We start from the raw sequence: 13,947 nt of genomic DNA on the forward strand, positions 1-13,947 counted from the left end.
GGAAATTGCTAGTGCTAAAGGATTATTAGTTAAGGCCTTTGCTCTTCCCACGTCTACCTGCAGAACAGAGCATGGGGAAGATCACCCCTATAAATTACTTTAGAAATGTTCTGATAACTGGTGGAGTTCTTTAGTCTTGTCCTTTCCCTCTGTTAGACTTAGTTAACTGGCTTCTGCCCAAGATCATGTGTGCAGACAGAGCTTCCACTAGGCTTCCCTGCTCAAGGGCTCAGTTATGCTCTCATTCAAGTCTATGGCAAATCTCTCACTTACTTCAGTGGTGTGGGACCAGGCCTAAAGAAAGGGGATTGAATAAGTGCAAGGAATAAGGCTTTTTGCTGTTTTACACTCTTGCCACTAAGAGCTGCTTTCACTGCTGATGAACAGCATAGCAGATGCCTTTTCTTCACCTTCTTCCTTTGTAGTTGCTGCCTCACTCAGAGCAGCTGATTGAGGAGGCAGGGAAGAAGCAGAAATAGAGGCCTGGGAGAGGAGGTAGGATGCTGCTGATAAGGTGCCTGGGAGGAAGGGAGGCTCTGCCCAAGAGCCCTGCTAAACACTCTTTGGGACCTGCAGTAAGACCAGGAACAAATCCCAGAGTGTTAGTAGGGAAAAAATAACTTACAGGAAGTGGAAGGTAACTGAACTGGACAATATCAAAATATAAAAAAGCTTGCTTATAAGGTATTGGCAACAGTGCTAGAGCTGGTCAGAAAAATCTGACAGAACATTTTATCATCAGAGAACACTGATTTGTCAAAAACTAATTTTTTCACAGAGGTGGTTTGATTTCAGTAAAGGTGCAATGGAACTCAGTCCAGGTTCTGACATAAACCTATCTGGTTTCCTGTTAACTCACTGGCCTGGCTTGTTGTCAGCCCAACCTGTTAAGCTGAAAGAAAGCCAAAAGCTTGGAAGGTCTGAGGCACCTGGCTCCTCTTCAGCCTGCCATGAATGATGACAGGGAGCTGAGAGCCTGCCAGTCCAGGGAGCACTGCCACGCAAGCTCGCTGTGCCTTGGCAGCCAGGGTTTACAGGGCCCATAGATCCAGGGCTCCCTGCTAGGGAAACTGCCTCAGAACCAGGGCTCCACTCTCTTCCATGAAGACCCTCAAAATTTTTGGTTTTCATTCCACATTTGACTCATCCCAAATCTCAGAATATTGAAATCCTCCACAAAGTAGAATCACCTTTCTCCACCCAGCTCGAAGAACTTCTTTCAGCTAATATGGTACCTGCTGTTTAATCACAGCATATAAGGAAGTACTATAGCTTAATAGTTTAGTAATTCTCTTATTTCAAGTCTTGCTGACAAGAATTGTCCCACTGACACACATGAATGTCTATTTGTGCAAGTAAAGAAGTACTTACTTACATCAGTGAGTGGGAGCTGGTGCCCCAGTGTGTCAGCACCCCCTTTCGGTCAGGCATGGTGCTGTGCAGAGTCTGCTCAGATCAGTGGAGCAGTCAGTCCACCTTTGTTGTCTGAGTCTTTATAGTCCTATTCCGGAAGCAAGAATGTTAATGTCTGTCCCACTGGGGCGTGCGGACTTCTCCTTATGTTTGGCATGGTTTATCTGGAACTTGCCCTCAGGGGCCTGAAACCCCTTTTTCTTTTAAATCCCCATTAAGCAATAGGTAGGAGAACCAAAGCCCACCCACTCCACTGAGTTCAAGCTCAGGACCCTTTACCTAGGCAGGCAGAATCAGTTCAACACAATTCTCCTGCTCTTCCCTGAGCTCCTTCCTACCTCCCATGGTTCTGCAGGCTTCTGCAGCCTCTGCCTATCATTATCTCTTCTTTGGGTTATCATCACTCTAGTTTGCTTCTTGCAGACAGACCCTTCATTCTATGGCAGCCACCCTGCCCTTCTGCTTCCCAGCTCTTTTATTCTCCCAGCTGCTGTGCAGCTGCCAATCAGTGCTAGCCAGCAGTTTCTGCATTAAACCCTTGGTTGCTGCACCAGCAAGGGGTATATACAACCCATGACAGTGAAGTTTGCAGAACTTGGCACAGATACTACCATAGCAACTACAAATAAAAACAGAATTGTTATTGATATGCTTAGCTATGTGGATAAATATCCTTTTTTGACTTTAACCGTTGCTGTATCATAAGATGATTATAATTGTTTTGGAGCTATTAAATTTATCTGCTTAAAACTGCATTTTAGGATTTACTGAAACCCATTCTAAATTACTTTCCTAGATCAAACACACTGAGTCCCTAACAAAATTTAGATTAAGCAAGTCACAATGAAAAGCCCAAATAGTGTTTGGGTTTTTTTTCCACTTTCACTGTAGAACATGAGTAGAGATATCATCAAAAACATTCAGTGGTCACAACTGGGCAAGTCTGTGGGCAGTAGCTTTCATCTCACAGATCTCCTCAATGTATTACTTTACAAAGGTAATTGTTTTTGTTAGTTTGTGTGTGGGCAGAAGTGGAAAAATAATAGAAGCAGTTTAAAATACTGTACAATTACTTTTTAAAATTGGATACCTTTACCTAAATATTCCTCTTATTATATGATTATTCACTGTCTAGGCACTGTGGGCCAAATTCTGTTGGCTTGTATAGAACTTCAGTGGAGTTATTTCAGATTTTCATAAGTGTAACTCAGTAAAATTTGGACTCATGTATCAATAGTTTTGTATATATAGTGGTCCTCAAAAGATAGGATAGATGATTTCACACATTGGACTTGATAAAATAAAAGTAAAAGAAATAGATCTTAATCCTGCAAATACTTAACATATATGCATGTTGTTACTCATATGAATAGTCCTATCAACTTCAATGGGGTTACTCATGCAAATAAGGTTATGTAAATGTGTAAAGGCCCCCATCCTGCAAGTTAATAAACCTAAATGGACCATTGTTGACTTTCATGGAGTATCATCCAGACCTAGAGATCTACCTGTGTGTATGAGCTTCCAGGATCAATGCCTAAGGGCTAGATCCACAAAGGGATTTTGGTGCCTAACTGTCTCTTTAGGTGCCAAAGTCTAAAATTTAGATTATCCAAACTGTTGCCTAGCTGCTGTCTAACTCTTTAGTTACCTGAAGTCCTCTAGGTGCCTAAGCTGCTGGTGGTGGTGGTGTGCATGCACAAAGTTGCTTAAATCTTGACGCTGCCAAGCTGCTCAGAGCTAAAATCCCAGTGGGATTCTCAAATTAGGCATTCCCCTCCCTATCTCACCTATAGAACCCAATCTGATAGACATTCTCAGAGCCCTATAGTATTATAAAATACTTAAATATTCAATGGAATATAAGACTGGAATCTTGGTCTCTCAGGTGAGTGCCCTAACTACTGGGCTATAGTCATGCTCTCTCTGTCACCTAATGAAAATGTATTTATATAAAGTAGAATAGTTCCAACGGGACAGATTGAGACATTTCCCCCAGCATACCCCATAACTCAGTGGTTGGGGGCACTCAGCTAGGAGGCAAGAGAACTGGGTTCAGGACCCTGCTCTGAATTGGACAGAGTCTGGACTTGAATATGGGTCTCCTACATCATGGATGAGTGCTCTAAACCACTTGGCTATTGGCAGTGGAAATATGACTTCACTTCTACTCCCCCACCTCGCATAGAAACATCACTCCAGGAGAAGGCTCACAGAGAAACAGGTGCCTGCCTCCAACCCAGAGCTGGTTCCTAAGTCCCTTTGAGACATGGGGAACTGAGCTCTCAGAGTAGAAGGTGGCCTTTATTTAGATTACTTCATCTTTTTTTTTTTGTATGCCAGCAGTTGCTATGCTCTACTACATACTGTATTGATATATTTAGAGAATGCATAAGAAATAACTTTGGAGGGTTGAATTATATGACTTCATGAAATGCAATGGTTTGCAGTTTGAATTTGATCAAGTAAGTTTAACTTTTGTAACATAATATTATTTTTTTTACCTCCATTATAGTAATCTTACAAAATAAACCCTTCGTAAAGGAAAGCATATGAAATCTGAACAGATAAATGAGGTACGGTTTCTTTCTGTCATGACAGAGAGCAAACTTATGCAAACGTTATTTAATTTCAGACAATTCAGTTAGGCCCCAAGTCTTCTATGAGCTCTATGCATATGCCCTGGAGCTCACTGCAGGATCGGGGCTTTAATCATTTAGTACTTGATGCTGCGGTCCTTAGTCTAGAAATCCTGGTTACTAACAATGTCTTAGAACTCAGTTTTCTCCTCAGATCTGTTTCATGAATCTCTGATTGATGGAATGAGCAAAGCACTGCAGAGGCTATCATAAAAGCCAGCTCTCTGTACTATAGACCCACTTCTGCTCTCTAATGTACCACAAGTATAATGCTCTTATAAATGGAGGTAGCTTTGCTAAAGTCACTGTTGTCTCCCAAAAACTTAATTAGGACACTACCTAAAAGCATTCCCTCCTAGCCAGTTTTCTAAAGGTTCTCAAAATACTTCTTCACAAAGACCCTGAATTAAGGATGCACAATAATGTGAAAGTAAGAACCTTCATCCATGCACAACAGTTATTTGCACATTTGTATATGAAATTAGAAAACTGGATTCATATTTCATATGTATTTCATGTACTTACCATAACAAGCAATGCACATCACCCTCTGCATATGTAATCAATAGGAGCTATTAAAGTGGATGTGATATGCATACCTTTTAGCCAACTATGATCTAAATGGAGGGCTCACTTCTGTTTTTCGTACACCATGGTAAATCAGGAGTAACTCCATTTAAATGACTGGAGTGACACTGGTGTAAAACCGGTGTGAGAGCAGATTTAGGCTGTCAGTATCCAACAATCAAGGCATTTTCTGAATATTAATGATACTTTCTGAGTGTTCTCTTTTTTTGAGTCCATAAATGAATATATTACCCTTTCCCATGTATAGTGCATGTAGGGATGAGGGTTTGGTCCCCGCCGCACAAATGCACATATAGAGGTTAGGCTCCTAATTCCCATTGAAAGCCTGTGAGAGGTTAGGCAGCTAACTTCTACTGTCTCTTTAGAAATCTCCCTCATCTTTTGGGAGATTTAATATAGGTAATTTTAGGTGCTGGGATACTACTTTGGTATATGCAACATAGGAACATAGATTGATTTATGTATAATTCAATACTACATTTATTAATATGAATATCTTTGTTGTGTTGATCTACTTCAGATTACATGTACATTGCTTACTCTTAAAAATGTACAGATTATGAAAATAAGATCATCCCAGTATTAGCAGTGCTTCTTGTAGGAATTTTGATAAATTAGCAGGTTTTTAGGGTGATTGCTCTTTGAGAGAACACAGCAGAATAAAAGGTGTTTATACACAATGTGAGAGAGGGCTACAGCATTTTGTGATGTATGGCATGCTTCTCAGTGAAGTGAAAAGCATGTCACACTCTGTTTTTTTGACTGAGAGACCTAGGCTAAGGCATGTCACAACTGAACAGCTAGCCTGTGATATGTCTTTTACTTCACTGAAAGGCAGGCCACAGGCCATGAAATACTGCAACCCTAACTGCAAAATGCTGCAATAATTTCAGGCCCAGTATATAGAGTTGTATCACTGAGCTATATGTAATTTGTGAGTGCAGCAGTCCAGAACAGGTTATGAATGAAGAAAAATATATTTCCTGAAGAGTTTGTCTAACATATACATCTCCATTTCAGATGACTTTTTAAAAATGTCCTACATTCTGCTCTTCTCAAATAAGGTTAGCTTCTAATATGCTAGAAAGAAATGGCTAGGGATCTATGTGAACTGGACAATCAGAACCATAGGGAAGAGTTAAAAACAAACAAAAACATAAATCCCAAATGTGTCATAAAAGCCTTTTCACATTTGCAAGTGCATAAGTGACTTTGGAGCATGGGTCCATATGGATTTCAATGGGATGCATGTTCCAAAATCCCTCAGATGCTTTTGAAAAATCTTCCCCAAGGACAGTATTAGCTGCAGCTATGGATATGGACATTTACCAACAGCCAGATCTGCATATATACTGCTCTTTTGATATAAATAGAACAGTAATCAGTACAAATTGCACTGTCTTATAATGTGTTGCACAGGTTTTTCTAGCTATTTACTTTTCTCTTAGATTTCTTAGAACTTTGTATGTGTTTTGCCTGGCTGATATGGTGGGTGAGATAATATCTTTTGATGGCCAACTTCTGTTGGTGAAAGAGACAAGCTTTCGAGCATATACAGAGCTCTTCTTCAGGGATGGTGAAAGAAAGTCAATTCTACTGTGCTGCAGGATCTCAAGTGCATAATATGTTCACATGCTACCCTATTAGATGGGCAGCTCTAGAGACAGTGAACTGACTGATGTAAAATAACACTGGAAGGGTGTGAGCCTGAACAGATGTGTGGTTAATAGGGAGCTCCATAGAGACAGCTCTTTGGCAAGTCTTTCCCCTGCATTTGTTTAGTTGTCCAAAATGGTTTGTGAATCTGTTTAAATGGGCAAAAATATATTCACTACAACTGGTTTTGACATAGCAGTTCCGACAATGGGACAATGGCTAAATGCCAACAATATACCTTCCATATCAAGAGTTTCAAAAGTGTCCAGTTTAAGGGCCTGATGTTTCAGAATGTGCAGTCGCAAGTTGGGCACCTAAAAGTTCAAACACCTAAAATCACTATTCATATCTGAAAATATTGGCCCCATTTTTAAGAATAAGTTTAGTGTCTCCTATAGGGATCCTATACGATTTGGTTCTTGTCAAAGTTAGAATGCCTCACTCCCTCTATACCTAAATGATAGCTGGTTTCAGAGTAACAGCCGTGTTAGTTTGTATTCGCAAAAAGAAAAGGAGTACTTGTGGCACCTTAGAGACTAACCAATTTATTTGAGCATAAACTTTCGTGAGCTACAGCTCACTTCATCGGATGCATACTGTGGAAAATACAGCAGATCTTTTTATACACACAAACCATGAAAAGATGGGTGTTTACCACTACAAAAGGTTTTCTCTCCCCCACCCCACTCTCCTGCTGGTAATAGCTTATCTAAAGTGATAACTTTCCTTACAATGTGTATGATCAAGTTGGGCCATTTCCAGCACAAATCCAGGTTTTCTCCCCACCCGCCCCATTTTTCCACACACACAAACTCACTCTCCTGTTGGTAATAGCTTATCTAAAGTGATCACTCTCCTTACAATATGTATGATAATCAAGGTGGGCCATTTCCAGCACAAATCCAGGGTTTAACAAGAACGTCTGAGGAATGGGTGTGGGGGGTGTGTGTAGGTAGGAAAAAACAAGGGGAAATAGGTTACCTTGCATAATGACTTAGCCACTCCCAGTCTCTATTCAAGCCTAAGTTAATTGTATCCAATTTGCAAATGAATTCCAATTCAACAGTCTCTCCCTGGAGTCTGGTTTTGAAGTTTTTCTGTTGTAATATCCCAAATTTCATGCCTGTAATCGCGTGACCAGAGAGATTGAAGTGTTCTCCAATTGGTTTATGAATGTTATAATTCTTGGCATCTGATTTGTGTCCATTTATTCTTTTATGTAGAGACTGTCCAGTATGAGCAATGTACATGGCAGAGGGGCATTGCTGGCACATGATGGCATATATCACATTGGTAGATGTGCAGGTGAACGAGCCTCTGATAGTGTGGCTGATGTTATTAGGCCCTGTGATGGTGTCCCCTGAATAGATATGTGGGCACAGTTGGCAATGGGCTTTGTTGCAAGGATAGGTTCCTGGGTTAGTGGTTCTGTTGTGTGGTATGTGGTTGCTGGTGAGTATTCGCTTCAGGTTGGGTGGCTGTCTGTAGGCAAGGACTGGCCTGTCTCCCAAGATTTGTGAGAGTGTTGGGTCATCCTTCAGGATAGGTTGTAGATTTATTACCAGCAGGAGAGTGGGGTGGGGGGAAAGAAAACCTTTTGTAGTGATAAACAACCATTTTTTCATGGTTTGTATGTATAAGAACATCTTTTGTATTTTCCACAGGATGCATCCGATGAAGTGAGCTGTAGCTCATGAAAGCTTATGCTCAAATAAATTGGTTAGTCTCTAAGGTGCCACAAGTACTCCTTTTCTAAATGATAGCTGAAATCAGATAAGGTGCTTCTGCTACCACCCAGTAGAGCAGAGCTGCAAGGGTGCTGCAGGATTGGCCCTTTTAGTCTGACAAGCCTATATTTCTTGACCCCAGAGCTTGGTGTAAAGTCATGCTACTGTGTGAGGAGGTGGCATGGTGGAGTTCAATTTACTTCACTGAGAGCCATCTCTTTTTTAACGTTTTACATAAATCCTAAGAATTAATGAGAAGTGCTATTTTATATTAATTACTTAAATTCAAGTTTGTGAACTATAGGATGATTATGTGCAGAGAGAAGAAGAGAAATCCCCCCTCTCACAGGCAAATATTGTAGAAATAATCTTCCCTAGTAAACAAGTATCATAACAACACGGAAGAACATCAGGTAATGTATTTTTTTATTTTTTGACCTTTGTTATGTTTTTTGAGTAATTAGCTAAGCATACCATTTGGTACCTAAAAGTCAAAATGAGGTACAGTGCTGCTAAAAATGCATTATACAAACCTGTGTATGAGCCTATGTATGAGTTAAAACTTGATTGTGGATGGCATTAGAATGGAGCAGATGTGCTCGATCTACAAAAAACAAAGAGCAGGATCTGGTAAAAGTTCCCCTGCTCTGATTGTGTACTAAGACTGGCTGATATTTTGAGGTTCTGCTAGTATTCCAAGGGCAGAACTATTTTCTTTTTAGAACTTTCTGCCTTCCTATTGTTCATATTGTACAGGGGGAAAGAAATAAAAATGATGGGTTAATTCATACTAATTTCTACTGAGGATCTTAAAAATGATATTTTTCAAGACCCAGGACAGGAAATAATCACTACTCACACATATTTTAATATAATTTATCTGAAGAATATTTTTAATGCTTTTAAAGGATAATTTGCCTGTCAATTCTGCTACACACTAGCATGCTAATTAGTGGCTGTAAAGAAAATATTGAAGTGTAGAAGCAGCAGGGGCTTTAAAGAGAGGTAGGCAAACTCCAAAGTATCTGAAAAATAGTAATACTGGTTCAGCGACCACACAGAGCACAGCTGCTTTTCTGTGTCTCTAATGGACTTACGGAAATGTCCCTATACTATGAAATTGGATGCAAGCAATGCAGAAGACCATGGCATGGTCCTCTAATCAACAGCATTCTCTGGGAAAGTGAAATCTTTGAATTAGTGGTGTCACTCTGTCTCGAGTGGTTCACAACCAAAAGTGGCTACATCAGGGCAGACTGTCAAAACAGGGCAGACACTCCAAACTGGCGGTATGTTCTGTAATTAGATTTTACAAAGTCAGTGACAAATGTGAACTCCTGACTCACTATAACAGTCTTGCCATAGAGTCACAGACAATCCCCTTAGACTATCCAGACTATCTTGCCACCCAGACAAGCTGGACTTAATGATAAATAGACACTTACACCGTAAATCACAAAATATTCAGGCTGCTCTTAATCCCAAGAGACCAGTGACTTACCCCAGACCAATCTGTGTCTTAGGTCTTATACCAAAGACAACAGCTGTAGCCAATCCTGTAATAAATTAAGTAAAGGTTTATTAACTAGGAAATAGACATAATAGAACATTATTTACAGGTTAAAGCAAGCAAGCATACACACACAAATGAATTACCATCTGTGGTTGCTAAGGTGACAGAGATGCAGTAATCAGTCAGTTCAAAATGTCTTTTACGGCAGACCCATGTTGACCCTGGGGGATCTCTGCTTCAGGGCTCGTCTACGCTGGCAACGCTAAAACAAACACTGCCGCGGCAGCACTTTAACGTGCCTTGTGTGGTCGCAGCATAGAGCTCCCAGCGCTCTACAACACCCACCTCAACGAGGGGCTGGGGCACTGTTTACACTGGTGCTTTACAGCGCTGCAACTTGCTGTGCTCAGGGGGGTGTTTTTTCACAGCAGAGCCTATGAATAGTTTAACTCTACTAATGGGGAACCACTGGCTGTTTCAAAACTTGTCTTTGAATGGCACTCAGCTAAGCCACCAGGGTACTCAAATACCTAGTAGAGTTTTAATCTTTCCTTACAAGATGAAGATTTTGCTTTCTGATTTTGGGAAGCTGACACTCACTATTTTCTGACTCTGGATCTTTCTGATCTGATGATGAAAACAGGGTTTGCCCAAATCAATCCTTATAACAGATTCCACTATAATCCATCTACAGAATGTAGTCTACTTGTTCGACTTGATATTCTTTAACTTATAGCCTTGGGGTAATGTCTTTGATAGCTCAGTCAGCATGAAAAGAATGTATTAGGACTTAAATGTCTTTGATGGGACCTCTTCTTCCTGCTGTAAAATAACTAGCATTTAGGCAGTTTTAGTAGAAACTTATCCAGTTTTCAGAACTAAGGCATCACTAGTATTTACTAGCAGTTGAAACAATTATACAGTACTATAGAGAGATGTGACAATGGAGACAATCAGTCTTTCAAGTCTATAATGTGTTCTTTGTATGCATGCTTACAAGTCAAAGTAGCAGACAAGAACACTAGGGCTAATTCATAGGGCACCTGCAGTTACAAACAAATAAAAGGATATTAAAATGTTTCAACATGATTTAGTAAATGGATGGTGAAGCTAGTGATCAAATTTAAAGCTAATTGTTTTAGCCTTTGTCACTCTAATGGCACACAGTTTGTGTTTCTGCTGATTCAGAACAATGCTGGAAGAACCATTCTGGCTGGGCTTCAGTTTAAAAACAAGCACACCCATATGTTACTAGAAGTTATGTGTTCATGGAGAAACCAATTTAGATACATATAAAGAACATTTTCACTCAAATATATTAAGCACTTTAATTCAAGATGTTGAAAGTAGGGTCAGGAATCCAAGGAAACGATGAAAAGTTTAGTAGCTTCTGGTAATGTATAAGGAACCTGGCTAATACTTCAAGAGAAAAAGATAAGTTTATTAAAAATATTATGAAAAATGTGTATTTATGTGTGGGAGAGGAGATGGAAGTTTGTACTCTATGTTTTGTTTTTTTATTGAATGTAGCATTGTCAAAATGCTGTTTATTTTCAGTAGGCTACAGAGTTCTTCCTGAGACACTTGTAGCTAGCATTCAGTCTTTATAAAATATTCTTTTTCTTTATCTTTTGTTCTGGCTCTCACAAACAAACAAAGCAGATGTGGATTTGGCAAAGCTTTTAATAAAATCTCATGATGGTTTTTACTTAGTTTTATTCATCACAAACTTCACCTTTCACATGCTGTATGAAGTATATTTTCATTTTGTATGTATATCCCATGGCTATCCTAAACTCTGTAATGTGAATTTGAAGTTATTTAAGGATCCAGAGTTATCTTCATGGGGAATGGCATCCCTGAAGCCCAGATGCATTATATCTATAAAAAGAAATACCTTGCTATTACTATCAACTATAGCATCTGTGGATTTGCTCTTGAAATGCAGTTGAATCATACCATTCTCACTTACCCTATGAATTTGCTTTTCTTGAGAAGTATGATCATAAGTAATATGCTTCAGGAACAAAATACTTCTCACTTTGGCAGTGCAGATGTCCCTTTATGCTTTCCCTTTGTTTGCAGACTGAAGTAGTATACAGTCCACGCAGGGAAGTACCCACTTTTGAAAACAGGGCCAGCTCTAGGTTTTTTGCCGCCCCAAGCTCTGAGAGCGCAACTGCCTAATCAAAAAAAAAAAAAAAAAAAAAAGGGTGGCCGGAAGAACGCTTCCCCTGGAATGGTGCCGCCCCAAGCATGTGCTTGCTTTGCTGGTGCCTAGAGCCAGTCCTGTTTGAAAAGCATTACTGAAGTTTGAGTTGTGGCTGGGGAGTAAAGAGAAACACACTAAGAAGTGAAGCCCTTATTTTTAAAGTTCACACAATCAAATTACAGAAAAAATGTCAATGTAACTAGACAACAGCTTCTATTAAGTCACGTATTTTTGAACAAAAGCAGACGTTATACTGCTCCAGGCTACTTTGGTTTTAATGCCTTCAGCTGTTAGAATGCATGGATTTGGTAATAAAAAGAAAAAAAAAAGAATGCTGCTTAACAATAGTAACTGGAGAATATGGGGGTGAGCATGCACACTAGAGCCAGTGAGTGCTAATTTCAATATTTTACTATAAATATAATGATTTTGAACATGGTAAAATATAGGCATCTTCCTCATTAGCAACACCGAGTACAGTTACATATAAGATATGTGATTAGCACATACTTTTGAAGGAAATAAGGAATGACTGGTGTCACCCAGTGCTGAGTTAGAGAAGCATTATAGGTTCTGAAAGATTTATTCTTGCATTAGGGGGACTGCACACACACTTAAAACAATGAAAATATGAAACTCCATCTGTGTGATTAGCTTAGTGTACTGCTCTCTGAGAAGGGGGAAAATGGCAATATTTTTAACATCTATCTGCTAGATACACTAATCAGGCAACATATAAAACTGACTGTACTCAAGTACCTCTGAGATGCTTCAATGAATTTATTTTTGTGAAAACCATCTGCATGAACCTTTCCATCCTACTGCACAACAAAACTGACAAAGGCATTAGAGTACTAGAGATATTATTAGAAGTCATATTAAGTATTGCATGGGCTTATATATAATATGCAGCTTGCATGTGTGTATAATTAGCCAATATGAATATACTTGGTCATCTCTTGCATTGACTACTGCAAGTCTTTTTTCAAAATAACAGGAAAAAACATCTTTCTTTCACAACTCTCAAAACTCTCAACATCCTTTCTTGAGACCAGATTCCTCATAATGACTTAGCTTTGAAATAAATAAAACCTGATCTGGATCTGAATACTGTTAGGTTTACGCTAGGGTTAGAGTTTGATGCTGACTCATAAACAGGATTTGGATTTGAACTCCATGGCATTGAAATCTCATCTGATGTGTAGAGTCTTAAAGACGAAGTTGAGATTTAGAACTTCATGTGGAACAAGTAATGGAGCCAGGTCAGAGATGTTGAGAGAGAAGATGACTTTTAACTGTGGCTTTTTGGATGAAGAAATGGAGAGGAAAAGAAAAGTGTCCTGAAAAGAGTAAGTTTCCATAGTAAAGGAAAGAGAAGATCAAGGCATTAGCTAGAGGTTCTGAGGCAGAGGAGAACTAATATATTCACCTGAAATCCTATTTCTTCCCTCCATATACATTACAAAACACTGCTAATTCTATGTGGGAAGAGGATGACATATAAAAAATGATACTTACAACTTCAGAGTTCCGGCTGACAAGGCAAATGATTAGGCCTGATCTACCCACAGTTTTTGTACTGGTACAGCTATTTCAGTTAGGGTGATTATTTCAGATAAAAAAAGTTATCAGCACAGCCACTAGTTTGGGTGAAGAATGCTGATATAAAGGTATCTAAAACCTATATATCTTATTCCCCTTCCTAGATGGGAATTGCTATGCTAGCATAAAGCACCTTTATGCTGATATAACTATATCCGCACTAGGAGAGCTCTACAACTGCTGTGTGTAGACAAGGCCTTAGTGCAATAAAAGATTTTCCCAATCATAAGGGTACATATTATTTTGTAATATATATACAGGACCTGATTGTCTCTTTCACTAAGACCCCTTTTACCACTCTGGCAGTGTAAAGAGTCCTAAAAGTGAATGTGAATGTAATTAACCACAGTGTAAAGCAGTCTTAGAGTAAATAAGGATCAGGCCCCAGGTTTGTATGGACTTGAGGCCTCAGGTCATGCAGGTTCATAACATCAGTAGCATAACAGGAGGCACATTAGTGGTTTTCTAGAAACGTTCAATCCCAATAGCAAGAGACCCCTACTAAAATTATTTTTTTTTAATTTTACAACATGACCTACTTTAAAACAATTATTCTGAGCTAGGGAGCCCAAGTGATGACAAAAATAAAGTTGGTTC

Source organism: Lepidochelys kempii, chromosome 4 (genome assembly GCF_965140285.1).
Source record: "Lepidochelys kempii isolate rLepKem1 chromosome 4, rLepKem1.hap1, whole genome shotgun sequence".
Lineage (NCBI taxonomy): Eukaryota > Metazoa > Chordata > Testudines > Cheloniidae > Lepidochelys > Lepidochelys kempii.